Below are 7,777 nucleotides of genomic sequence, written 5' to 3' on the forward strand. Positions count from 1 at the left end.
TTTTCTTCTCCGTTCTTTTGATTCCATTCTTACATTTGTTCCGGAGGCACTGTGATGTTGCTCTCTTCACCCATCATCTTGTTTTGCCAAGATCATGTTCTTTTCGTGCTTATCCATTTATCCGGACTGTTGCATCCTATTTTCAAGCTTTTTTCATCTTATCAAGTTCCTTCTCTTTCTACCGGAGCGCTGCCCAAATTCTGTTGTATACCTTGCTTCTCTTCCCAACCGGAGCGGTTTTAAATTCTTTTGTGACCGTTGAGCTCTTGATTCACGTGTTTGCAACCTACAAGGTTCTCGAAATGTTCCTTGTTCCTCTTTTCAAACGAAGTGTTTTCAACTTCATTCATATCCGATGTATTCTTTTCTTGAAATTGTTTAACCTCTCAAGGTTCATTGGTTTCACTCATTTGTCCAAGAAGCAACTTAGTTATACCTCTTCTCTTCCTCTTTCCGGTTGTCGTCCCTAGATCTCGGGACGATGCCTCTTGTAAGTGGAGGAGACTTGTAACGACCCGAGATCGGCGCTCCAGAAGCCTTCCATTTATTTCGTTGTCGCCGTGTGATTTATTTGTTTGTTGCATTCATCATGTCATCATTTGCATTGCACCGGCACTCCGTTGCCGTCATGTTTTCAAAACTTGCATCTGTTCGTAGTTGCCGATCCTCTCTGTTCTCATCGTTGACCATTCCAAGACCAACCGGGTTTTCTATTCCCTCTTGTCAAACCATCTAACCTCTCTACACTACCCCCCTCGCTTGAGCGTGCGAAACTTCCCCGAACCCGACCCGCTCAGTCATCACCATTGGATCCGGATCATCCCCGAACACCCCTAACGTATCTTCAGTTCATTGTTTGAACTCCCCTAGCATTTTATTCTCGGTCGTTCGATTATGATCGGAGGGACCAAATGACCCCATCCAAAAATCCACTTGCTATATAGATCAAACCAAACCCTATTTTCTAGGTATCCTACCCTAGCCGCCGTCGCACTATCTTCCTCGGGATCCCATCCCGATCCACTCAACCAACCCTTGCCATCCACCTCTCACAGCCTCGCTACCACAACTGCTCTCCATCGCATTGCAACCTCCACCAACCGCCACAAAGCCAATGCCCCTAGGTGCCTGATTCGATTTGGATCGAGGCAAGCCTCCCACATTGAGCTCTCCTGCAACCTCCCGTGCTAGAGGAGATGCCCCTGCTCCATTCAGGATCGTTCTCGGGAGCCGCCTCCACCCTGGACCTCCCGTGCGCCCCCTTAGATCGCACCTCGTCGGAGCTATGAGCACCGCCGCAACAACAACTCCAGGTCGGTGAACCTCGCCGCCAAGCACCAGCAGTAACAGCTCGTCGCGCCCCCTCACTTTCCTTTCTCTCCCTTCCCCTGGTTCATCTCTTCTCTGAACATGTTGTCTCCCTCTTCTCCGGTTCGCAGGAACGCCATGGAGCAACAGCAGCATAGTCGGCCTTCGAGTTTGCTGCCGACGCCTCATCTCCGGCCGGATCCAGCCATCCCCGACCTCTCCTCATTCAACCACGGCCTCGCCTTCGCGCCTCTGGCAACTGGCCTCGTCGTCACCGGCAACCCCAGGCAGGCCCCATCGCGCCCATGCCATCTCCCTCCCTGTTTTCCTCTCTGAATCCTCCCTCTGTCTTTTCTTTCTTCAGGAAACAGCATAGGCCACTGCCCTCCATGGAGTACGGACGTCGGCCCTCGTCTCCACTCAGATCCGGCACCGCTGCTTTTCCCCATGCCTCCGCCTGTGCTTGCCTCCTACCGCGCTGCCCTGCTTTGCCGCGCCGCCAAACGAAGCCTCCTCTGTTCGCCCGCGCGCCTGCTCATTGACCAGGTCGAGCGAGAGGTGCTCGCTCGCCTCGATCGCCAGGCAGTCGCGCTCAGCCCACTCCGCTTTTGGCCCAGTTGGCCCATGGTGAGCCACCCGCCTGAACCTCGCCCCGTGCACTCCTTAGTATCCAGTGCTCACCCATTTTCGGCCCATATATGTTTTTTATGCCGCTGTGATTTTAGCAATTATTCAGGAACTACAGTTTTTCAAAAAACCCCTTAATGTTCATGCATTTAATATCTCACAAATCATGCATCAAATTAAAACAAAGTAAATATGTAAAATGCTTAGAACTTCATCTAGTTTCACAATATGCAACTTTCATCCATGTTAAAAATGTTTAACTTGTTGTTTGCATTAATTTTGCATAAATGTCATGTTAAAATGGTTTATTTCATAACTAAATAATCGTAGCTCCAAATTAAATGTTCTTTATATGTAAATGGGGTGTAAAAATGCATAGATTAACATGGTGGCATTACTTTGCATGATTAACAACTCTAAAATTATGTATAGGGCAGAACAGTACCAAATTCGAAATATGCATATGGGGATTTTCCGGAATTGTTGTTTGATATTCCGGCATCATTTAAACTTGCCTAGATAGGTAGTTTTATCATGTTTCACCTCTTGCCATGTTAACCAACATTTAATTTTGATGGGTAGCATACACGGGAGTGAACTAAATGATTGAATGTGGTGTTTCGTCAATATGCAACTTGTTGCGTATTGAGCTCCACTTAATTTGTAGTGTTGTTTGTTGCACTTTGCCATGACATGAATCATTAAACCAGACATGCATCACACTTGGTTCTGCATCATGTCATGTTTATGTTTGTGTGTTTACCATGTTGTTTGCTTCTTTCCGGTTGTGCTTCTTCTCGATAGTTCCGGTAACGTTGCGATTGTGAGGATCCGACTAGGTGGGTTCGTCTTCTTCATGGATTCAGTCTTCTTCCTAGTGGGATTTCAGGCATGATGACCGTCACCTTGGATCTCACTATTGTATTTGCTATGCTAGTTGTCTCGATGCTATCGCAATGTCGCACCCTACCACTTGTTTATCAAGCCTTGCAAATTGCCATGATAGCCTCTAACCTTTTCCACCATCCTAGCAAACCGTTGTTTGGCTATGTTACCACTTTGCTTAGCTCCACTTATACCGTTGCTAGTTGCAGGTTGTTCCATGTTGGGACATGGATTCATGGGTATCATGGGATATCACAATATCTTTTATTTAATTAATGCACATATAGGCTCGACCTTTTGCCTGGTGTTTTGTTCCACTCATGCCGCCCTAGTTTTCGTCATACCGGTTTTATGTTCCTCGATTTTGCGTCCCTAACACGATGAGGGTTTATGGGCCCCTCTTGACAGTTCGCTTTGAATAAAACTCTTCCAGCAAGGCCCAACATTGGTTATACCATTTGCCTAATAACAACTAATACTTGCATAGGGACTTGCCGGCCCCGAGGTCTCTTAATCAACCCCCCGGGCCAGAGCTCCTCACGAGTGTTGGTCCACCTACCTAGCACTCGGTGGTGCCACCTCGGGGAAACTCGATGGTATTTTGGCTATCGTCCACTTTGCATAGATGGTGTTGTCCTAAGAATGAGATACGCGCGGCTCCTATCGGGGTATCAACGCACTGGGTGGTCCTGCTGGTTTTGTTTTACCATTGTCGAAATGTCTTGTGCATCAGGATTCCGAGTCTGATCGAAGGGTCCCGCGATGGAGGATTGTCTCCGCGGATCATGAGCTTGTCATGGCTAAGTTGGGACACCCCTGCAGGGTTTAATCTTTTGAGAGCCATGCCCGCGGTTATGTGGCATATGGGAGTTTTTAATATCCGTTTGTAGAGAACTTGACACCAGATTCGAATTAAAATACACCAACTTTGTGTGTAACCTTGACTGTCTCTTTTCGAGTGAGTCAAGAAGAGAACACAGTTTGGGTTATGTTTGAATGTAAGTAGTTCAGGATCACTTCTTGATCATTACTAGTTTGTGACCGTTGCGTAGTTTCTCATCTTACTCTTGTACTCGTAAGTTAGCCATCATATAATGCTTAGTCGCTTACAGCAACCTCACCACTTATCCATTCCATCCCCATTAAGCTTTGCTAGTCTTGATACCCATGGTAATGGGATTACTGAGTCCTCGTGGCTCACAGATTACTACAACAACAGTTGCAGGTACAGGTAAAGCGATGGTCTGACGCGAGTACGATGCTTGCTTGTTTGGAGTTCTCCTTCGATCAAGGGTTAGGTTCCAGGTCGGGGAGCCTGGGATTAGCAGGGTGGACGTTGTTTTTCTTTTTTCATTTGTTTTCATCCGTAGTCGGATCCTGCTCTTTTGTATGATGATTGATATGTATTCATGTTGTAGCTTGTGGCGATGTAAGCCTTTATTTTGTATTCTCATCTATTCAGTACATGGTATGTTGTAATGATATCCACCTTGCTATGCGCTCGAAATGTGGTTGTGCCCCAATCATGAATTCATCACATGATTGGGATAGGATCGCATCTTGGGCGCTACAACTAGCTTGTTCTGTACGCCTTCTCAAGTCTTTGATTTTTGGGAATGTTATGTGGCGCACGTTCCCCGGGAGGAGGATGGCAAACGAGCGCATTTTCCTGGCAGTTTTAGTTGCGACGCAAGATCAAACGATGGCAGTCTCGGGAATTTTATCTGGTGAATGAGCCCAATTTTTTCTTTTCTTCCTATAAAAAAGTATGCTACATGGTGTCGGCTTAGTCAATAAACGATTGTGCTAACCTTGACCGTTGGATTGACATTCAACATCTGACGTGTTTCTTCAGTCTCTTCTTCCTCTAGCCGCCAAAGCCAAACCAGCGCCAGCGAGATAGCCTACTCCTACCTCCCACGGCTGGCTGTGTTACCGCGCACGCATCGCGGCCACATCGCACCCTGAAACTCTGTGCATCTTCCCCATCTCCCATTTGTTCCCGATCGAGGCCTCACCATTGTCCTCCGCCTTGGTTTGCTCGCCGTGGCACCGCCCTCCGGTGTTCTCAACATGGTCAGCAACTGAGAGGAATAAGGAGATGACTGTACATGGTGAGGATGACAATAGGGACCCACTAGGATCATGGCAGTAGGCAAGCAAGTGCTTCCTTTATTACAAGAACAAAATGGTTCCTCCTGATGGTTTCCTGACATCTGGGTCTCATGCCCGTGTCAACGTAGTCAATAAGCGAGTTAACTGCACAAGGAGTGGCCCACACCCGGGACCTAGCAGCTCACGTGGTATTTTTCTTGTTTTCAGGACGGAGCAGGGTATCAACTAGGTTGTGCAGGTGTTGTGGCCCGTCTAGCCCAGGCTTTTATTTCATATGTTTACCACATGACCAGTGCAGTTTTTTTTCTTTCTGAAAATGGCTAGCCCAGCTATTTTGTTTTTTTGGAATACCCAACGGAGCCCTACTTGCTTTTCTACACCCTACTGGGCCCGAAATCTTTCAAGACGAGGAGGGATGCATTTGGCTTGGCTAGAAAATGGGCTATTAGTAATAACAAATGGGTTGTAAAATGAAAAAATACAGCAAATTGTTCTTTCGAATTTCAATATTTTAAACTTCATTGTTTTTGTGTGGGCAAAATTTCAATGGATTTTAAATTAAGGTATTTTTAATTTTTAAATTAATTTGAATCTGGCTAGAAATTTTGGGCTGTATACTGTTAGGGACAAATTTGGACGCTGACTTGTGGGTCTACTAGGTTGACGTGTATGCAAGGCTTTGTCTACTTAGTCCACAAATGATTCTAGCAGCAGTGACCATTGGATGTTAATCCAACGGCCGTGGTGCTTCTTCAATATCTAACCTTCTTGCTCCAGCCACCCAAAACAACGCCGGTGGCACCGCCTGCTCCCTCCTCCCGTGGCTGGTTGTGCTCCCGCACAGGCGGCACCGCCCCGCCCTACTCCATCGCTGGCAAGTCCATTCCACTATTCACCCACACCTCTAGTTATTTTTCGGCGACGACAGCCAAACAAGTAAACCCTTGTACTCCCCATCGCGTCGGCAACCACTACCGAGTCTTCCCCGGCTCCGGGTCGTTCCCTTCCTAGGCCTCACCATTGTCCACCTGTTGGTGCTCTCGATGCGGCGTGGTCAACGTAGTCAATAAACAACAACCATCAGAAGAGGGATGTACATGGAGCGTCTGACAGTTGGGACCCACATGGTCCATGTCCGCACGCAAGCAAGTGTCTCCTTATTATGCGAAACAAAATGATTCCTCCCACTGACAGGCTGGACCCACCAGCTACATCTCTGCACGCAGAAAAAAGTTTCCTCTCCCTGACAGCTCGGGCCGACTAGCTACATCTTCGCACGGAAGAAAGTGCCTCCTTATTACGTGCAAGAAAAATGATTCCTCCCGCTACTAGCTGGGACCCACCTGATTTGGAGGCTAACTTGCGGGCCTACTAAGTTGACGCATATGCATCGCTTTGTCAACTTAGTCAACAACCGATTCTAGCAGCAGTGACCGTTGAATCTTCATCCAACCGCCGTGCTGCTTCTTGAACCTCTAATCTGCTTGTTCCAGCCGCCCAAACCAGCTCCGGTCGTACCGTCTGCTCCCGCCTCCCGTGGCCGACTGTGCTGCCGCATAGGCATCACCGCCCCACACTACTCCCACCACTAGCCATGCCATACCTCTACTCACCCACACCTCGTGTTATTCAACGGTGATGGATGCCTCACACCACAGCCGAAGCAGTCAACCCTTGTACTCCCCTCCGCGTGGGCATCCATTGCCACATCTTTCCAGCTCTGCGTCGTTCGCTTCTTAGGCCTCGCCATCATCCACCGCCTTGGTGCTATCGGCGCGGCATGGTCAACATGGTCAACAAATGACAGCCATCAAAAGAGGACTTAAGGCGGTGAGGCTGACAGTTAGGCCCACCAGCTATATCTTTAGACGCAAGTAATTGCCTCCATATTAGGCGCGAAAAAATTTATCCCTCCCCCTGACAGCTAGGACCCACCAGCTATATCTTCGGATGCAAGGAAGTGCCTCCATATTAGGCGCGAACAAAATGATCCCTCCCGCTGACAGTTGGGACCCACCAGCTATATCTTCGGATGCAAGGAAGTTCCCCCATATTTGGCGTGAAAAAATCGTTCTCCCCGCTAACAGCTGGGACCCATCAACTATATCTTCACATGCAAGGAAGTGCATCATTATCCTCCTTGATAGCTGGGACCCACCCGATCGAAGTGTACGTAGCGTTGTGTGTCTCGTTGCGAATGTGTACGTACATATTGGTCGATCGATCTCTCTGCAACGAGGAACCGTGGCTGGGCAAGCAGCGGGACGTGTAGTAGTAGAGCCCCCGACGTAGCAGTTCAGGTTGTCCAGTCTAAATTGTGTATACGTACGTACAACCAGATGGCAAAAAATACGACCACGTATGTACATACAGGCGGGGTCTCAAACGCCTACTCGCGCATACGTACGGCCACGGCTCTTGTACATGGAGAGGCAGCGGAGAACAGCAATGGCGTCCTGTTCATCGGTAGCCAACCGGCTGGGTCGGAACCGAGAAACTGCGTCTTGTTCATCGGGAGGCAACTGAATGCGTTGTGTTCATCGGGAGCCAACCGGCTTGAATGGAACAACCGAAATGAGGCCTGGCGTACCACAAAACGGAGGAAATGACCTTCTATTCGACCTCCTACGATCGAAATGGGATCCTATTCATCGGGAGGGGTATGGCATACCACAAACCAGAGGAAACAAACTTCTGTTAATCGCCGACGGTCAAAATGGGGTCCTGTTCAACGGGAGGGGTGTGGCGTACCGCAGAATAGAGGAAACATACTTGTGTTGGATCACCTACCATCTAAACGCGGTCCTGTTCATCAGGAGGGGTGTGACAGACCACAAAATGG

General features: G+C 48.4%; 1 long non-coding RNA gene across 1 annotated transcript; it reads left to right on the forward strand.

The window, feature by feature from the left end:
• Positions 1–988: 988 nt before the first annotated feature.
• LOC125553732 lies at positions 989–4,303 on the forward strand. The gene is made up of 3 exons (XR_007304172.1): positions 989–1,343; positions 1,440–1,935; positions 4,040–4,303. It is a non-coding gene; the product is annotated as an uncharacterized LOC125553732 (long non-coding RNA).
• The last annotated feature ends 3,474 nt before the right edge of the window (positions 4,304–7,777 follow it).

Source organism: Triticum urartu, chromosome 4, assembly GCF_003073215.2.
Source record: "Triticum urartu cultivar G1812 chromosome 4, Tu2.1, whole genome shotgun sequence".
NCBI lineage: Eukaryota > Viridiplantae > Streptophyta > Magnoliopsida > Poales > Poaceae > Triticum > Triticum urartu.